Source organism: Argiope bruennichi, chromosome 9, assembly GCF_947563725.1.
Source record: "Argiope bruennichi chromosome 9, qqArgBrue1.1, whole genome shotgun sequence".
Lineage (NCBI taxonomy): Eukaryota > Metazoa > Arthropoda > Arachnida > Araneae > Araneidae > Argiope > Argiope bruennichi.
Window position 1 is genome coordinate 24,586,243 of NC_079159.1, and position 22,391 is coordinate 24,608,633.

A 22,391-nucleotide genomic window follows, 5' to 3' on the forward strand; every position below is an offset into this window, starting at 1 on the left:
AGCGGTATTCAATCTTTTACTGTTGTTTTTTTAAAGCAATGCACTTCAGACGACCTCTCAACAAAAGCTGCAGAACAAAAAGGCGAAAGCAAGCAGAAAATTTGCAAGGCAGGTGGAAAAAAAGGGGGAAATCAAAATAACTGCGAATAAAAACAATAAAACAGAAAAAAAAATGAAAAATTCGGAAGCAAAAATTAAAACTAATCTTGAGAACGAAACCAAATGCAGAATGGGTAGATTCAATTTTTATAAGCTTCTAATGTTTTTTTTTTTCTTCCAACTTGTAAATTAAACGATGACGATGAAGTTGAAGTTGATTATTTTTTTTGCCTAATCGTTTTAAATTAAATAAATGAAACACTCTTTTTGAGATTTGAACATTTTTTTCGGTGCTTTGCATTATAATGATGTTTTAAAAATGTCTTCTTAAAAAAGTTCATCTAAGTTCAATTCCAAGCTAATTAAAATCAAATCATATCTATTTAAATCCACTCTAGAAGAAAATATTTTCAGATCACTTATTTAATAATCCTCTCTTCATTTTTTTTTCGTGTTCTGTGGTTAATTCTGATTTTCAGCAAAGTGATTTATAGCCATATCATTCCGATAATTAAAAGAATAGGAATACTTTGATTTTTTTTTTCTATTTCATATCCATTTTTTTCTATTTCGTGATGAATTGCGCTTGCGCACTATAACGGGTACAGTTTATGTTCAGGTGATTGAATCGGCTGCATGTATTTAAATTCACAATTTAAAACGAATCAGTTCAAAATATTTAAGAATAATTATTTTGCTGCTTGAAGTATTATTTTATTTTTTTGTTCTACATTTTGTTTATTAACATAATTCTATATAATACATCAGAAATTTAATAAAGATATTTTATTTTTGATTAAGCTTTGTCTATTTTATTTAAAATCTTTTTTTAATTTTTATAAGAATTATTCGTTATTCTTTAACAATCTATCAACTATTTATTTAGCTAGATTGCACTTACAACTTTTCGAAGGCATATTATATTTAGTTCATTTTAATTAATTATATTTTGCATGACTTTGCATTTTTGTAAAATGATTGAAAAAGATACTCGAGTTCAAAATATGTTGTAGAAATTTAAAAAAAATAAAAAAAACATCTTTTCAAGTTTTTAAAGTTTATTTTTTAATAACTAGAATTGTAAAAAAAAAAATCCTTAAGATAATCGTTTTCTCGCCTTTACTTTTCATTACTTTTGTCAACAATTTAAACGCATTTTTCTACTCGAAAAATTTAAACTAAACGTAAACACAGCGTTAAACACGAAATTGTTAGTTAACAATTTCGTATTTAACGCTGCAATGTATCAAACAGTGAAAAGTATAAATTATATGAATAGGACTCCGTTATTATAAAAGGCTTATTTTGTCAATCTTATATTAAATTTTGTAACTAAATTAGTTACTATTCTTATTATTCAATTAATACAATAACTTTCTTCTGAAACTAACCTCAAAAATAATACGTATAAAATGTGGAATTGTTCAGCATTGGAATTTATGTTTACTTCAAAATATATCATAATTTCTGTATATCTCAGAAGTTATTCGATAAAAAAATTTTTGATTCAACAAAAATTCAGTGTACTAAAAAAGAATTTTGAAGCTATAAAAATGATAGTATGTTCTTACATATTCAATTTTCTTACAGGATTGAGCGGCGTTTTTAAAAACGCCTGCTGTAAATATTATTTATAATTATATATTTAAGAAAATACCTACTCTTAAATATAACAAAATTCTGTTAAAGTATACTTAACACAGAAATAAATTTACTAAGCATTGAAAAGCTTCATATTTTCGTCCATTAAATTGAAAAAAAATCGAGAATAATATATTTATAGCAACAACGAAAAAAATTTAAGAGTGTTATGTCAACAGTGAAATACATCGTTAAAAAACGAAATCAAAAAATAATTTTTAAAATTTATTAAAATGAGAAGACAAAACGTAATACAGCAAAAATACATTATGAAAAAGAGAATCCATTGGATTTTAAAGAGGTGTGTAATTCATTTTTTTTTTTTTTTTTTTTTTGCATTATATCATTTTCAACAATAATGGTGAAAGTAAACCTCAAAATTTCTTTTAATTTTTAATTAATTAAAATTTTAAAAACTGTGCCAAGTTTTTTAATTCTTGGTCAAACCATTCGGCCTGTCCAGTGCTAACACCGCCACAACCACGTTCGTTTTTACTCTCTCGTATTCGAAGTATAGAGAAAGTATAGTAATCATTAAAAAAAAATCAAATTCCAGATTTTGATGAATTTCCATGTTTTCTAAATCAAGGAAACACATTTTTGACATTGTATATATACGTCTGTAAGATGTACTAAGCTAGATGATTGAAATTTGGTATAGGGAATTGCGCCTACATTTGTAAATTTCTATCAAATTTTGAGCGAATTCCATTCGTAAGCTGTTCAAGTACTATTGCATTCCAGAAATGAATATAAAGAGCTATGTAAATAAAATTTGATACACGGGTTTAGCATCTAAAATACAGATATCAAATTTTGAACCAAATCCATCAAAGTTTGACCGTCTGTCGATCTGTACTTTCGAGTGCATGTAAAAACAATAACTCATAAATGAAATGATTTAAATCAATGAGTCTCAGAATATTATCTTGTGACTACAACTGTAGTTTTGAGTCAAGTTTTGGCGAAAAAAAAAGAAGTCTTTCGCCAAAGTAGTAAAGTTGCTAATTTCACGCCAACCATCGCTAATTTGTTAACATTTAACATTTAGATGTAGTAAAAACGTTAAATTCACATCAACTATCTATATTTCGTAGTTATCTTTCTCCGATACCGTGCAAAAAATTCACAGCCATAACCAATGTCGCCAATTTACGCCTCGCGCAACTTCTCGGGAGAACATACGAGAAAATTTAAAGATACGACTTCCGCTAATAATTATTAATAGAGAAAAGATTTAAATATAAATGGGTCTTTTATTTGTTAACTATCACGAAACTGAATCATAAAATTTTAAATATTTATGGTTAACTAACCAATAGGGATGCTAACAAGCATATCCTACCAAAAAATACACACATGCAAGGAAAGAAAAATTTTTTATGCCGTATAAACTTTTATTCTTTGAGCTGAAGTTAATGGTTGGTATCTGTCATAGGCTGCTCGGATTTTTTTTGTGTTTAGTTACAGATTTAACACCGTGAAAGGCAGCTGCAGCACGATTTCAATGATCCATTAAAGCGTACTTCCGCAGTTCCAGCAACAAAGGGGACTGCTTTATGCTGGGGGTATCCGTTCTTGCCGTGCTCAGGGGAGATCCAGGAATGAGATGTTTGTTCAAGATTTTTTTGATACACAATCTCTGCTGTTCAAACAAGTGGTTTGCTCTGACTGAGGTTTGGTAAACTCTTAAGACAAATAAGTCAAACCTGCCTTTTACAATCATTGGATTATTATTAGTAAGCAAAAATTTATGTTAACGAATAAGTAAATTGATAACAAGATGGGTAGATATGCTATTCGTTTCCGGTTCCCTAGACTAGCTCTTCGTTAAGGGGTATAAGCTGAAAGATGGGCAGCTATTATGCCTCCCAAATTCGTGGATAATCCGAGTTCAGACCCTATTGCTGTGCTACTAACCTATCACCCCTTTTCTGACAAAATAAATTCCTCCTGACGCATGCGCAAAAACCCGGTAGGTTTTAAAATCTGTGAACGAACAGTACATTCCTTATCTATACTATCGTTTCTCAACTTATGGTACATATAGCCCTCAAGGGTGCGATAAAAAGGGTATACGAGGAAAGGGGGGAGGATAAGGGTTATACGAGGAAAGGAGGGAGGATAAGGGTTATACGAGGAAAAAAAAAGATGTATTGGAAGATATCACAAGGGATATAATATAAGTGTTAAGATTAAAAGCCGTTGTAACAATTAGCATTTCCAATCAAAATTATATTCCATAATAAAAAAATCGAAGCAATTAAATTAAATCGGCAATCATTTTAATATAGAAAGATATGAATTCTTAAAATTCAGTTTAAGTACCTATTTCACTTGAAAGATCAGTACGTGTCGAGAAAATTAGAACCAGTTGCCGACATTTGACAGTAATAGGTATATTTCAATAATCCTTATACAAAGCAGCAAGCAAATCGACCGTGTTCTTTGTTTTTCTATGATAAAATTTCATTTTCAATATAAAAATCCGTGATAATTCGAGCTTTAGTTGTCAAGGTGGTTTGTAATTGCCTACTGCTTTATCTAAGTGCTGCCAACAACATCATAAACCTAGAATTCGTTCTCTTCTCGTGTTCTTTGTTTCCTACGATAAAATTTTATTTTCTGTATAAAAACCTGTGATAATCCCAGCGTTAGTTGTCGGAATGGTTTGTAATTGCCTATTTCTTTGTCTTGGTGTTGTCAACCATATTATAAATATAGAACTTGTTTGATAAAAATCTTGTGTTATATAACATTTCGGTATGGATACAGTGCGTGTGTTGCACTACAAAGCTACATTATTAATATCATAGCAATCTAGTACCTATATACTAATATTTACACCTATACCAGAGTACCTATTATTAATATTTAAGGGTATTTACAAATGTACCCTCGGTGTTGGAGTACATTGAACAATGATAAGTGAGTGTGTAAAAAAAATTCAGAGGAATTTATTTGTATTTAAAAAAACAAAGCATCGATGACTGTATGTTCTACAGCTTCCAGATGTATCTAATGTATTTACAACCAAAATTTCGTCATAAATACACCTCCAAACCCACATATTAAATTGTATTCTAGAAAAGATTTTTGTTTAATATTTCGTGTTGTTTTAGATGATTTTTGCACGTATTTGCACTAGTGTCGTTTATAATGATGGTAGAAGGGAAATCAATTCATTATCGAAAAGGGCGATTCATTTTTGCCTTCAGAAATTGGTTTTGTAACTCTGATACAATGGATTAAATTTTCAGAAATTAAAAAAAAAAATACTCACTTTTTTCGAAAATTTTAGAATTTTTTATCTTGGTACCGATATTCTAATTGCGCTTTCTTTAATTTTAATTAAAAAATTTTTGAATTTATTATTTGAATCTTTATCTCACTTTTAAAGAAAAAATATTTAAATTCTTTTTTGTATTCATTTTTACTTAATTGCTTTAACGATATTTCTTTTTCTCTGTTTTTATATTTCACTTGAATCTTCAGGAGTTAAAAATATATTGGAGAGAGATTTTCTACGGATAGAAAATACAAGAACATAAAAATATTTTTTTCCCGAGGCTTGTTAAATTTAACACAAGAATGCAAAAATCAAGACAAGAGCACTCGAGAATTCTTTCTTACATTCCAATTGCTTCTAGTTAGTGTTCCTCATCTCATCATTAGTTCTGTTTTGCGCAGATTCAACATTACTCCCCCCCCCTTTTTTTTTCTGCGTGATAAAAAAACACCAAAAGTTTGCCCAAAATTTTCTCACATGCTCTTTAATATATTTGCCATGCCAAATATATTACAATAGTTACGAAATATTAACTTTTGGCGTGAATTTAGCATTTTTTACTGAATCTATGGTATCATCATTGGCGAGTTATTTGGCGATTAATCTCTGGTATGCGTTAATAATATCCAAAAATCTAACTCTATTTTAGACAAGTTTTTTTCCATCCGATTGAAACAAAAATTTGACCCAAAACTGCACTTGTAGTGACAAAATTTCATACCAAATTTGATATGTTTAAATCATTGTGTTTTTGAGTTATCACTTTTACATGTTTATGAAAGGACAGGCGGTCCACTCATTGTTGGATTTGACTCAAAATTTGCTAGGTGTCTAGACTGTATATGTTAAATCAGTGTACCGAATTTTATTTATCTAGCTCTTATTGTTTCATAATTATCGTGTTAAATTATATTTGAACAGCCGGACTTATTCTTAACGGAATTTCTCAAAATTTGGTATAAAGACCGCACACCAAATTTTATCCGTCTAACTCAAAGCGTTTTTGAGTTATCTTTGTCACAGGCAGACAGACGGACATTTTCCAAAAGTGTGTTTTTGAAACTCAGGGAGGTCCAGAACGAGAAAATTCGTAAAATTCTTGAATTCGAATTTTTTGTAGATCACTATATTTTCTCTGTATAATGAATATGAGAAAGTAAAAATCTAAAATACGAAATACAAAACAGAAAGTGAACCATCAAAATATTTAAGTTCGAAATGTTACTGAATCTCCACATTTCAGATCTCGCCGAGTCCGAACCCACCACCACCACCACACACACACACACTTTTCGAATGATGTTAGCCTGCCGTTATGTCTGTAAACACGAAAATTTAAAAAAAAAATGTTTTGAGCTAGGTAGGTAAAATTTGATATGGAATCTTTAATTCAAATTTGGAGATTTCTGTTATCTTTCGAACCAAACCCATTCAAAAGAAATCCATCTGTCTGAAAAGAGGGGGGGGGGGGGTGATATCTTTATTGAAGAATATGCGAGAAAATTTCGGAAAGATCACTCTCACCGGTTTTGGTTTATTTTTGCTTAGTTTATTACATATTTTTTCACCTCATGTTGTAATATTTGTAATAATGCCAAGTTTGTACTGTATTACAAAAATTACAAATCTATATCATGAATATATATAAAAATAAAATATGTTTGCTAACAAAAAAAATAACTTAATCAAGTTAATTTATATTTACTTTTATAGGTGATAGTTCAAAATATCTTAGAGATGATAAGATAGAGCCCTTTAATAATTTTAAATGCTTCTAATATTTATTGGATGCTGAATTCACATAATCGCTTATAATAGCATTCTCTTATCTCATGATTTATCTTTATTTCTAATCACCTTTATAGACGATAATTCTAAATATCTAATATCTTAGCGATCATAAACTAAGTTTATTAAATAATTTTATTAGCACCCAATATTCATTGGGAATAGAATTCACATAATCGCATACGGTAGACATTCTCTTATCTAATGATAATTTTTTTAATTACTTTCATAGATGATAGTTTTAAATATTTTAGAGATCATAAGCTAAGCTCATTGGATAATTTTGCATAATTATTACAATCATTAGAAGTTGAATTCACATAATCATCTATGACAGGCATTCTCTTATCTCATGATAATTTTTTATTTCTAATTACCTTTAGAGATTATAGTTCTAAATAGTGATCATAAACTAAACTCATTAAATAATTTTATAAACTCCCAATATTCATTAGAAATTCACTTAATCGCTTATAATACACATTCACTTATCTCTTGATATTGTTTAAGTTAATTTCTAATTTCCTTTATAGATGATAGTTCAAAATATCCTCGAGATTATAAATTAAGTTCATTAATAATTTTACTAGCTTCTAATATTCATTAGGAGCTAAATTCACATAATCGTCTATGATAGGAATTCTCTTATCTCATGGTGTTTTTTTTTTATTTCTAATTACCTCTATAAATAATAGTTCTAAATATTTAATATTTTAGGGGTCATAAGCTAAGACAATTAAATAATTTTGTAAGCTCCCCATATGTATAAAAAAAGTTTGTCAACAAAAAATAACATAAGTAAGTTAAATTTCAATTACCTTTATTGTTAAAAGGGATCATAAACTAAATTCATCAAATAATTTTACAAGCTCGCGATGTCATTGGGAACTGAATTCTCATAATTTCTTACAATATGCATTTTCATATCTCATGATGTTTTTGTTTATTTTGAACATTTAGAAATGAAACATTTCAAGTATCCATTAATAGCTGAATTATTAATACAGTAAACGAAAAAAAACCCTACATACTTATGTATTGATATTTGAAGCATATTGAAAACTATGGTCAAAGTATCAATTACTATTTACTTTCACCTGCATCTAGATAAAAAAAAAAAAAAAAAAAAAAAAAAAAAAAAAAAGATTAACTATTCTTGAAAAGATAACCTTAGAGAGTAAACAAATTTTTTCTTCTTTTTTACTGCCTCTATTGTATGGAGAATCTTTGCATTCTGAGAGGGTTAACATCTGGCCGTAATCCGATTCGGTTCTTTTTCTGATTTGGGGTATTCCATCAATGCCATACATTCTTCTGTGTCTCTTCCGTTCGGATGGACCCCTTATCCTCCCCACAAAGATTTCTTGCAATGACCTAAAAGTTGGATGGATGCTTTCTATTTCTCAAGGTCATGCGTGCATGTGAAAAAGGGTTCAAAGCTATATAGGGAAGTCTAGAGAAACGGCAACGAATTTCTTCGGTCCCTGTAGGAATAATTTAAGAATAGACACCGGCCATTTTGTAAGACTACTTAGACTTAGTAACATTCCAGAACAAACAATTTTTTTTTGTTTTGTTTTGGACTGAGAAAATTACCCAGATTTATTCAGAATACGAATTCGACATACCAGTTGTCTCAGCATTTATTTGTTTGTTTGTTTATAGTTAAGACATAAAAATCCATTTCGCTGGTCATTCAATGTCAGGTGTACTTGAATTATTGAACAAATTATAGTGAAGGTATTAAAGTTTGTTATAAAAGAATCATCACTTCGCCGACTCCACATTTTTTTCATAGGAAGTAAAACCGTCATCAATATTGTTACGGATTCCGCCATTACTAAGTCCGTAAATTCACCGGGTTCGTTTGTAGTGGGTGTATGGTGTGAAAACAATCAGCAGACCTCAATAACGAACGAAGACTTTTATTAAACACAAAGACACAGACGACGAATATAAAGGCGACAACTATATACAGCCGAGACGTACACACAGCAGCACACTTCAACAGACAGTAACCTACAAGTAGTAATCGACCACAGCACAAAAAGAGGCCAAAAAGAATTCAGCAGGAGAGGGGATCTTCGGAGCTTGGCTCTACGGTTTCACCAAAAGGCTGAAATTCTCCATTGTCTCCTCGCTTTAGTTGTTTCCAACTGCTGACTGACCACTACACGACTGGCTACAACACACACGACTCAACGCTGTCTCTACAATAAACGCCAGGACTCGGCACACAGCAGTTCAGCACTCGCTTGAGCTCCACACAACGCTGGAATATTCCACTGTTGCTTCGTTATCCTCTGGACAACTCGTTACTAGTCTATGACTCCGACACTACAATTCATTGCAGCTTGAGACTGCCGGTCTTTTATAGTTCCCGGCAGGCGGGCGAGAAGGTTCGGGACCAATTAGGCATATCTCAGTTCCTATTGGACGAATCCTTAAAATTCACGAAGTTCCCAACAATATCTATTTTGTCACCCAAGTCGTCAAATGGTTGCCAAGTTTGTTGCTAAGCTCTGCAATCACTGACGCCTCACCTGATCAGCGCCCGACAGGGCTGATCGCAAAACGGTCTTTCCAGTGATTAAACTAACCGTGCTGGGGAAGCAACATTACAGGTTTGTAACAATATTTCTGGCAGACACAGAAAAGTAGCCCTTACTGTACCGAAAGGTTAAAAGCAAATACAGTGCACTCCCGAGTATCAGGCTTCCGTACTATCCGGCCTATTTTACTTCTATCGTAATTAAATGAGGAGGGCAGGATGTTGCATTGCCAAGGCATTGAAAGCGGGCATCTGCTACGATCCTCCTATGTGTCGTGTGCAAAATACAAGTTGTGACAGGAAAAAAGCAGCGTTCTGATCGTTGTTCATTGTTTCGTCAGTGTGTAACGGACCTCAATTCTTGCCGCTGTTCCTGATTATAAGTGCACAGTACGTACAGGATTTATAAATTGCTCTTGGAGTATGCTTAGTGTTTTATAAGTATACCACAGTGGAGTGTACAAAATTCATGCTAAAATGAGAACAGTTTGTATCCTCTAACTTATTTTTTTCTTTAATAAATTCTTGCAGTGCAGTATATAAACATATATAAACTACCAGTATAGAGCCTTCTGCTTTAACTCGACACGTTACTGGTAACTTCTATGTTTCACTGGGCCGTGAACATAGAAGAAGTGTTCACATTCTAAGTGACTTGACATAAATAGAGGGCTTAGAACTCAATAATAAGTGAGAAAATATGTATTGTAACAGCGAATTTTGGTATAAGTACTGGTGGACAAAGAAATGAATTCATAGAACTCCGGCCTATCCGGCTTTTTTGTTATCCTGCTTGCCCTTCCTCCACATTAGACCGGATAATCGGGAGTGTAATTGCATCCATTCTGTTAAGGATCAGAGATTAAGTGAATGATGAAACCGCCTCTAATCATAAGATTCGATATTATGGCTGACGCATAACAGCTCTCACTATGACCAGTACATGCATCGACCCCTCATACAGGGGTACGACTCGTCATCAGAGTTGGATCCAGAGAACAAGCAAAACTATTATTTCTGTTCTCACCAAAGAAGTGAGAACCAACCACCTTACTGGACCTTCTAATCTCTATATTTGAGGCATCCCCTATGTGAATATTCTTCGAGAAAGTGATATTTGACTACTTATCCAGAGACTTTCATCCTCATATTTGAAATGCCTCTGGGAGGGGAGGGGTTTATATTTAAATAAATCAAGACCACATCTATGTAAGGGTGAAGCACTAAAGCGATTTTAAAATTTTTGATCCTGAATCTGTTCAAATATGTATAAGAGCTCATAAATTTCATTTTCTTTCGATTTCCCAATCATTTATTTTTCGAATCCTAGTTTCAAATCCACAAATTTCCATTTTCATCTACTCAGCTGGAAAGTTCGCTGCTGCTTCTAGTTATCCATCTCTTCAGCATCGTTGCCACAAATGAATTCTATAATAGCGTCGTTTTTTTCGGATGTATGTTTTGCTTTGAAAGATTTTCATTATGTGAATACCTGTTCGTTATCCAAACATATTAATCTTAAACTTACATATTCATTATCCGATAGACTTGCAGTCTGAATTGCCCGTTAATCAAACAATTGTTCGTTATTCGGCTGCTAAAATCTCTTAAGCAAGTTTTCTTTATCGAGTAGATATTCATTCCTAACCATCCATTATATAAACAAGTGTCCATTGTTCGAACATTGAAATCTCCATCTCAAGATCTTGCTACCCGATTTATTTTGGAATCCGCAAAATTGAAATCTTCTCTTTAAATAGATGTCTTATTTATTTGCAAACTGGAAATTAAGATCTGTTCCTCAAGCATTTACTATCCAATGTGTTTGCAATCCACAAATTAAAATCTTCATCTCGCGCATTCGCTATATTTGAGTTATTAGTAATTTGAGCTGATCTTTACCTTATGTGCGAGTTCCCCGATTCAAGCTTGGATAATTAAATAGGCAATGGAAGCAGCTGCCTAGTGTATTTGGCATACACCACATTTGTAGATTTCTATCAAATTTTGAATAAAATCCGTTCAAAAAAAGACTATCCACCCGGTTGTCCAAATATACATTAACACTATTATTGGGGCCGGCATAACCTGGTTGTTATGGCGTTGGATTCGCGTCCCTAGGGCTGAGAGTTCGAACACTGCCGACCAAAGACTCTCCGTGTGTGCGGTGGTTGGCGCACATATAAATCTCACATGGTCGCAAAGTCATCCATGTCAAGAGTAATACCACTGGGGGAAATGGTTCAGAGGTGATCGTTCTCTGATTCAGGTCTAAATTACGATCTGTGAATGAAATGCATGAATGAAATCCGCCCCGTAAAAAGTGTTGTGACGTGTGTGTAACTAAGTCGTACTCTTGTCCCTAGATGGCACTACTGAAAAACAAGAGACTCGCTCTTGGCTTAAAATCACTGATTTCTAAAGTCAGTGGGCTTGTCTATGACAAGTGCCATCAGAAGCAAACGCGATAACATCAGAACGCAATGACTTAAATGTGTCAAATTTGTTATGGGATTTTCTGATTACAAATGTAGATTAGTGTCATATTTTTGTTTCATTCGGGTTTGAAAAAAAATGCATCTATAATACAGATTCGATTTTCAGAAACATGTAGCCACATGCCTGAGTTTAACCGCCAAAAAATTCGCCAAGAATCACACGATATATTCAGTAAAAATTTTAAATTCAAGCTATTAGTAAATATTTCCTAATTATTGTACGTCAGTGATATTCAAGTCATTCTTTGGAATAATTTTTATGTTACAGAATATGAGAGAAAGCTTTAATGAGACCATTTCCACTTGTTGCCCTACTCAATGAGCTACGGTTTCAGTTCCTGTTATCTCGACAGAAACACATCTGGTTTATTGGATAATCTTCCTTCTTTGGTAGAATTCATGCTTCGATAAAATAATATATGTAAATAATTTTCTAAAATATTACCAAGATGAAAATTTTAATGAAGGATCAACTGTCATCATGAAGCATTGCATGTAAAAAACGATGATAGTTACAAATCGTTTATTGCACTTGTATTGGGTAATCGGCCGGCGTCCTGGCAAAAGGGTAGCGCGTCTTCCTTGGGATCTGGTCGTCCCGGGTTCGAATCCCGGTTCGGGCATGGTTGTTCTTCATCTGGATTCTATCTGTGAGGTGTGTGACTGTTCCCCCCTGTAAAAAAGAGTTGTGCAAGCGAATGTGTGAGTTTCATCATCATATGAGCTAGAAGTCAGACTTATGCCCTTGGGCGCTCAAGGGTCTGTACCCTCAGAAGTTTCTGAAGCCCCTTCCCGTGGTAATGCGGACATGACATCATCATCATTAGATAATCGCTTTTGGACGAGCATTGTCAAGATGATTCGGCGAAAGTGGAAAGGTCTAATACTTTTATTTGCCGAATCATTATTTCAGAATTCACATAATTTTCTTTTGATAAAACTGCAAGAAATTAATATCATATATTGGCTATTTAAAAAGTTTTAAATGCAGCAAACTTCATATATGGAAATTAAAAATTTCAACTATTTATGAATAATATAGTTTTTAGGTAATTCCTACAGGAAGTGTACCTATTGCAACGGTTTTTATGACAAGACTTCTGGAAAATCTCTAACTTGAGTAATTTTGTTTGGATTTTAACTGGCTCGGAATATGTCGTTAGAAATGTAAAAATCTCACACTATTTCGTAAATGGACCCTCTAGCTCAAAGGGGACAGAAATGATCGGGGGGGGTGAAATTTTCATTCCGCTGTAACTTACCTAATATTGAAGATAGAAAAATAAACCCAATTAGCGAAATTGGCGCCTTATTAAGACGGACAACTTTTGTATTTAAAATATTTCGAAAACTGAAATATCTTGGATGTTAGAAGTTGAAAGGTAATTTTCATGCCCTAATTTTTGTCATCAACATCAACAATTTATGTTGCAAAATGGCAACTTAAATGTAAAGAAATCTGCCTTTGCTTTCTAGCTTGGCGAGAGGAATTTTTAATTGCACCTTCTCCTAATAAATATTTTCAGCAATCTTTCTAATTTTCGAAACTGAAGTGCTTTTACTGATGAAAAATGTAATATTCTACCATTGCTAAGAGTTCTTCGAAATTCAAAAGCTTTTCAAATTTCTCCGATTGATTTCTGTTTTTCATATCCAATCTCCCCTCCCCATTAAGAGAAGATGAAAAACAAAATCAAAAGACTAAAACACCGCTTTCTTTGCATTAAAAAGAGAAAAAGCGTATGATTAATTTATTCAAAAATAGATTTATCCAAACAATCTTTCTGAATATCAAATCCGAACAGCTGAAAGAAAAAAAAATGATTCAATTTCCATAGTTAAGTCAACTGAAATATCAAAATATTTTTAAAAATATACGGTATCTGAATTTCCCATTTCATCAAAAGGATATCGTTATATATATAATAAATGACGATTTTATTTTTGGAAACATTCTAATGAAAAAAAGAAAAAAAATAGAAAATAGATTACGAATCTCATCTCCGAGTTTCTGATTTTAATCATTCAATTCAAAGATGAAAAGTAAGATAGCTTTGATTTTTTTTTCAATCCGTTTTTATGACATTCGAGTTCCAAGAATTTTTTTTATCATTATTATAATGTTTGTCAGAGATTTGAACCTAATGTTTTTCTATGCAACTTCATTCATACATTGATGGGAGAAACACGATCTTGCAGATATCCGGAGATTGTAATCAGAAAAAAAAATAGTTGTAATATTCTAGGATGTGATGATCACGACAATCTCGCATTCACTTATACAAAATATGAAAGAAAAAGAAAAGTGCAGATACAAATTTAGAAGCTTTGATTTTTCTTTTTTCTATTACAGATGTAATAGAAGCAAATTTAAAGGTCATACTGGAAAGATTTTTATATTTTGCTGATTCTTTTGTATTACAGAAAATAGTTCCCACGCTTTTTTTTCCTTTTTTATATACGTAGTACAGAGAAAGTATTGTAATAGTCAAAAAAATTCGAACGTGGGATTTTGACGAATTTTCATATTTTAGAGCACCCCCCCCCCCCTCGAGTTCAAAAAACACATTTTTCGGAAATGTCCGTCTATTTATCTGTGACAAAAATAATTCAAAAACACTTTGAGCTAGACGGTTGAAATTGGTATACGATCTTTACTCAAAATTTAAAGATTTCTATCAAATTTTGTTTAAAAACTGTTCAGATGAAGTCCGTCTGTCCGACCAGTATAAATTATTATGACAACCACAAAACAAAGAGAGCTAGATGAATGAAATTCGGTGCACAGATTTAATAGTTTAGTTATATTAACGTCCCGTTGTAAAGCAACACCAGGGGGATTTTGGGGCGGATCTCGTAATTTTGAACCACAGCCAGATGACGAGGACGACATCTGAGTTAGCACCTCCCTCTCCACGCCACACCACACCAGCGGGAGGACGTTTGGCATGACGGACTTAACGTGCAACAGACCCCCTTACACGACGGTTCTTCGGTGGAATCGGGTCTCGAACCTGAAACCCTAAGACTCACAAGCCGAGATCTTACCACCAGGCCACCGCGGCCTGCACAGATTTAGCATCCATAGTGTAGACATTTGTCAGCTTTTGTGACAAATCCAACCAATGGTTGACTGTCTGTCGGTCTGTACTTTCGGAAATAAGTTAAGGTGATCATTCAAAAACGCAATGATTTAAGTATATCAAATTTAGTATGGGACTTTGTGACTACTTATAATGCATGCCTGTTTTTTAATAATAAAGTTATTGAAGGACATTACTTTTCAACTACACTAAAAAATTTGGCCCCAAAAAATTATCGCCAAACGAATTTGGAGCGCACAGAGCTACTGCCTTAATAGACTGTTGCGTCTCAACATGCGATGAAATAATTTCCCATGTTTTCAATATCTCCTTCATTTCATTGAAAGGTTGTTGCTCTGTTGGGTCTATTATTTCTTCTTCTCCAAACCAAATCTCCTCTGCAGCTTTCTGCTGTGACACAAAATGCAGCACCATAAGTTTAGGTATGTTCTGCCACCACCTCATCGGTGTCAATGCTGTCCACTTCTAGCCCCATAGTCTTGGTCAAAAACAAAATCTCATGGTTCCACAGGCTCTTGCTCAAACCATCTGGAGTCGCGTTCGTCAACGCTATTCGGCCAAAACTTCTTGAATGAAGATATAAGGACTATCTTCAAACAAAGGCTCAATACATACTGATTTAAAGCAATCATAGTGTCTCCTCGCCACTCGTTCTGCGAAACATCGCTCGCAAGAGACACTTTTTTATATTTTATTTTTCTTGTTATGCAAATCATACAGTATGAGAGATACTTTTAAAGTTAAATTTGATTGTACATGCAAAATATGGAATACACAAAATATTACTCAGGGTTCACGAATTTTCTCGTGTTTTGCACACCATCCGGGAAGTGCCGGTCACCTGATAGCTCACATTTTGGTGTGTAACTTTTTTTCCTCAACTTGGACGAGTAAACCGATGGTATATCTAAAACTAAATTCAGTGGCACGACAGCCCATGTGGGCCAAGGCCTACATTGCCCATATCTGCTTTCTTGACCGAGGGCCCTTTCTTGTCCTGCTTTCTTGACCGAAGGCCCTTTCTTGACATATGTCCCGGTTAGGTCGTCAACCAAACGCGGAACCCCCCAGTGTTTAGTTCCTAAACATGCTTGGTCCTCAGTTTATCGACTACTGAAGGGATGTAAGGCTGTATGATATGTGAGTGAAGTGTATTTACTCGCATTTATATATTGAGTTTTCAAGTAAAACAATTCAAAACCTATTATTTTTCTTATAAATAAGCTGACAGTACCCGTTAAGCAGTGAATGCTTTTTATTGCATTAATGATCCAATTTGATTGTATACCAAGGCTGTTAGAGAAGGGCTCGCAATTTTGAACTATAATCAGATGACAAGGACTTACCTGGACCTGCACTCTTGCCCTCTCTTCTCTAAAATTTCACTTCATCAGCAAGAAGATGCTAAATTCTAAAATATTTGTATGTGAATTAGACCTGCAGACATTACGGATTTCCCATGAAAACACCCACGATTTTATTTATAAGAAAAGTAAAATTTCACTTCGATGGGCACTTAGAAAACATTCCATTATTTCTTTTTTGGTTAATTTAATAAACAAATATGTATTTCAAATTCCCTAATAATTATTAAATGGCATATATCACTAATTAGTTATATTTTTAAATCAAGGTGTCGTAATTTTGATTTTTCTTCTCCTTTTGTGTTATTTTGGATGCAAAACAAAGAATTCGAAAGTATTCTTTTGTTTGATCATATCTTAATTTTTTTAATATAAAAATACTTTCTTTAAAAGATTTTTAGTCAATTTTTCTTTTAAAAAAAACCAAAATTTTATTATATTTCACAATTTTCTCCATCTTTAACTTTTTTCAACAAAATTTAAAAGAACTTTGTCGAAATCTATGCTTTACAAGTTAAATGAATTATCAAAGGACAGAATCATAATCATATTTCTTTGTCGAACAATGGCCTAATCTACTAATCAAAAGTCAATTTAAAAATATCGCAGTGTCTTAGAAAGCTAATTTTTAATTTGCATTTTTAACTGAAAATATTCATAAAGTTTAACATTTTAAAAATAACTAATATCATCTGAAGGATTATTTTAATCAATATAAGCTAATTATGAACTGCAACTGCAATTAAACGTTACGAAAAATACACTTTTTCTTTATGCTTAAAAAAATTTTCTGGAAAATTAGGTTCTACATAACATATTCTACTGACATCAATGAATGCCAGAATAAATGTTTAGATTGTCCTTGATTCACTGAAGCTAAGAGCGGAATCAGGGACTAGTCTGCCAAAATCATTTTCCGGTTCAATGCATTTGTGAAACAGAAACTGGATGCGTTCCAATACATTGAACGAGCAACAAAAGGAGATAAGTAGCTGTAGAATCCTTATTCCCAGATGGTTTTAATAGAAATCTAAAACAACGAGGGTAGTTTCATTTGTATGTTGATATTTGCTCTATATTATGATACTGATTATTACCATTTATTACATACTAGTCGCCTCCAGCGACCAGCTGGTTGGCAGGGAATGTTGGTTACATATAATTTTTTATGAATCAATCAGATTTAACTTCATATCTGTGATTTCGACAAATTGTCTGATATTAAATCAGTGTTATTTTAATTGAAGACTTATGGTAGATATAAACTTTTTCAATGGAGACAGTCTTACAACAACATAGCTCTATTAAAAACGTAAATAACCGATTCAACTGTCTTCTAAATTTCGCAATATTTCACTTCAGGCTTTTTTTTTTAATTTATCATTTAAACTTCAGAGATATTAAATCGAATATTTCTTCTACTTTCAACATTGGAAGAAAATCTTGCGATTAAACATCTGATTAAAAATGAAAATGTTTAGGTTTTTGTGGAAACAATGTAATCTACTGTCGAAAATTAGAAAATAAAATATTTTTAAAAAAATGTCGAAATTTAGTAGCAAATCTCACGATTATTAAATTGGTATCCTTGAAAAGACAAGTTTCACAAATTTTGAAACTGTATCAAATTTATTTTTGTGCAATATTATTTTCGGAAATTACAGAAGGAACATGCCAAAATTTCTTTTGATTTTTTATTAATTAAAATTCTATTAAAAATTTCAAAAAAAAATTGCTTTGAGAAGCACATTTTAACCCTCCAAAGTATGTATGTGACAAATGTAGTAGCTCTAGGTCTGGCCTGTAGAACACCAAACACACACGCACACACATTATATATATATATATATACACTCATCTTTATTAGCAGCAGAGATTGATTCCTCTTCTGACAACTCTCGCTGATGTGGAGAGGGGAGTGCCAGTTCAGGTGTCGTCCTCGTCATCTGACACGGTTCAAAATTGCGAAGTACGTCCCAAAATAGCCCTAGTGTTGCTTTAAAACTGGACGTTAATATAACTAAACTAAACATACTAAATTAAATCCTTTTCTGACAAAATTCATCGAAGGAAAAGAAAACTTGAGTGTTAATATGAATAAAATTTGATTTAGATTTTTAGATATGATATCTTACATATAATAGAGCTTGATGATAATCTGAAATTTGTTAAATAAATACAGGGGACTTATAAAAAAATAAGCAATATCTATCTAAATTTTGTCTATTCAAGTGCAAATAAATACTTTGTGCACTTTGTACTAATATTTAGTCCTGTATCCAATTTTGGATTCAATTGGTTGACAAAAAGACGCCAAATATAAGTCGCATTTCTACACTTAACTAATTCAATAATTTGATACGAGAGAAGGGATATGGCATCGTTATTAGAGAATATAAGAGAAAGTTCCAGGAAACCCACCACCCCCTGATTTGTCTTTAATTCACAATTCACTTTTATAAAAATTATAGAATCTTGAAACTAAAATCTCAGACTCTCTGCCTGGCGGTGCCACTAGTTTGAAATCAAAATTTAATTGAATTAAAAACATCCAATCGTTTTCTAGATTAACTAATCCATTGATTTGTGACGTATGGCACTTAACAAGCCCGCTGATCTGTCAGCGAGTTAAGCCGATTGAGCATCTCTTACTTTTTAAATAGCGCCAAATAGGGCCAAGAGTACGACTCAGCTACTTCATGGGCCACATTCGCTTGCACAACCCCTTTTTACAGGGGAGCACATTCACACACCTCACAAATATAACACAGACGAGTAACCAGATCCGAAACGGGACTCGGTCCTGAGACTCCCAGATTACGGAGAAGATGCGCCACCCCTATGTAGATTTAATTCCATGGAATGCTTTGAAAGTTTAAAATTACTGTTTTGTCTTCAAAACTCTATAAGTGTGCAAAAAATCGTAAACAGTTCGTCAAGAAGTCAGATAAATTCCTAAAATTCCACGATTACTGTCTGCGAAGCGTATGAAAAAGATCAGAACTTATAATAATTTATCAATTCAACTCAACTATCTCATATACATATGCAATGTAAGAGGCTTAGCTTTGTAGTATTATTAAGAGACTCTAACTTGTGTTTTGGACAACTTCTGATACACTGGTTTGATCATTATTTTTAATATTGTTCTAAACCTCAGAGGGAATGCTATTTATGGGGTTGGTACTTTTTTTAAGCTATCGTTCTGGAATGCACCCGAACATACAAGCCGAGATTATTTGATGAACTTCATCCAGCATTTGACATAACCATGCAATTTTAAAAATAAAACCAAACACCATATTTTATCCACTATAGTTTTGTGGTTTTTGAGTAGACGTATTTACAAACATGAACTGACTCGTTGACATATTTAAGTTTACAGATTTTCTTTAAAGTTTGATACAGAAAGAATTTTTTTTAAAAACCACATTCTCATTTTAATTGCCTAGCCCGTTTTGTTTTTCAATTCTAATGTAAGCAAAAAAGCAGACAAATAGACATAATATCAACAACAAGTCTATATTGTGACTGCGTATCAAAATCTTGAGATTGCATATATTTTTTTATTTATTTCACTTTTATTTATTTATTTGAGATTGTGTTACCTCCTTTTTTTTTCTACTTTTCGAATATGAAGAATTTAAAATTAGTTAAATATAAAACTTATGTTTGAAAATGAAATGCGCTCTATTCTGTGTCAATATTTGGAAATTTAAAATTTAATTTCCCTTTCTTCAATTTTAAGATATTTTTTTTTCCAAAAAATTATGTAATTTGGTAATATATCGTCAAATTTGTTAGAGAGAAAGCATTTTTAATTGATCAATAAGCGAAAAGAAATTAGTTTCTTTAGAGATTTAATTATTTCTGAATTCGTTTATATTTCTTCAAAACATTGAATAAATCGTTATTCAATCCACTTTTACGTTAAGTTTTAGAATCCTTCATAAACATTTTCTTTCTTTTAAAAATGTAAATGCTCGATGTATTTATTATTATACTAAATGAAATTTTTCTTCGAAAATTTAATTTTTTTTCTTTTTCGAATAATTATCAAAGAATTTACCAGGTGTTTTCAACTATCCAGTATTTTTTTACGTCACTGGTACAATCGTTAAATTTTTAATTTCTCTTATTATCCAAAAGTTCGAAATATTCTTCCTTTAGATTTTTCATACATTCCCACTTTAAATTGCTACTTATAACTTGTCACTAAAAATTAGTTCGTCTATGTACGGGATTCTAAGTCTCCAATGGAATTAATAAATATCTGACTGAAAGTTTGTCAATTACTATTATTATTGCTTCGTAATTTTGATGTTTTTCAATTGACACTATCCGAACTTAAATTTAGTTTTTTAAAAAACAATTTTTCGACTATATTAATTTTTAAAAAATACATTAATTGCTGTTAGTTTTGTAGTGAATAGTTTATAAACCAGTTAACAGCTATACTACCCGAGCAATTGCTTTTGTATTGTGGTTATGTTACTGGACTGCAAACCACAATCCCCTATCCCCGCGCATCACATACCGCCACATTGGTGACCCGGACGATGAACCTTTAACCTTCATACAGTTGTTGTGGCATCATCTACCCACAGCAACCCAAAGTCGTGAGACTCACTTGACGCAGCAACAGCAATCACTCGCACGCTCGCCATAACGCTTGGCGTTACTCAAATGGGTTCAGGCGCATTAGAATCAACAGCTAATACATCACCACTCAACAGCCATATCGTTCGACTCACCTCCGACTCACTGGAGGGAGAGTCTGTAGTGAATAGCTTATAAACCAGTTAATAGCTACGCTACCCGAGCAATTGCTTTTGTATTGTGGTTATGTTACTGGACTGCGAATCGCAAAGTCCCAGGTTGTACCCACTCGCATCACATACCGCCACAGTTTCATGGCTCTAAAGTTACTTTATTCTCACAAATTTTAAAAACTCATTTTAATAATTTTTCTTCTTAGAACAAATTCGTTACAAGCATATAATTATGTCCAATATTTTTACACATGACATTTCACACATTTTATAGCAATAATTAAAAATATTTATACTAAGCATTGAGGACTGGAGTGTTTTGTGTGTGTGAGTGCCAGCATGTAGATACGTGTTCTATAGGACAGATCGTTTGACCTATAGCAACCAAATTTTATACATATATATTTGAACGGTAGAAATGGGCACAGAGAAGGGTGGAAATGGGTGCGATGTTTTTAGAAATTAAAATTAATTAAAAATTAAGTGACATTTTCATATTTTTTTCAGCGAAAAACTCGAAAATACTAATTTTTGCACCATTCTAATTGAAAGAAAAAAAATGTATTTTTAAAGAAACCAATTTAATTATTGCACATATTTTTTCTAAATTTTGACAATTTTTTTAATTACTGAATTTTTAACAATAGATTTCATTGTTCCAATGAAATTCAAGTGAGTATCATTGCGAAAAATTTTGAAATTTTTTTCATTATTTAATTGGAGAATTTTTTACCATTGTTGAAAACGAAGGAAATGAGATTTTACTTAGTATCTGAACAATTTATATGAGAAATCAGAAAGCGAAATCTCATTAACACAGAAGACTACTTGCAGTTCTATCGGACATAGCCAAACACTTAAGTTTTTAATGCACTATGACGTCATGGGACTCGACCGCATTCAAAAAGTATATGAAGACAATTAACAAAGCAGTAGTAAAGGTGTTTAAATATCACAATCTAGATATCTGTCATAATTTAATACTGCAAGATGTTTTGTTGATGGACTTATAAGCATCAAACAAAGAGTAGGAGATTTAATTGAAATTAAATTGTGCTCTTTGTGAAACGACTAGAGAGCTGGTTCTGCTATTCTACTCTGCAAAAGGAGAGTTGAATTCTTCATATGATTACTTCACCTTTTATAGTTTGGCAACAGGATATGGAATTTTTTTAAAGATCACCAGATCTGTGTTTCTAATAGAAACTTTGCTGTTATTGTTGTATTTTGCTGACCCTTTAGTTTTGTCTCCAAGATTGGGAATTGACCCAAAAAAAGCGTGGAA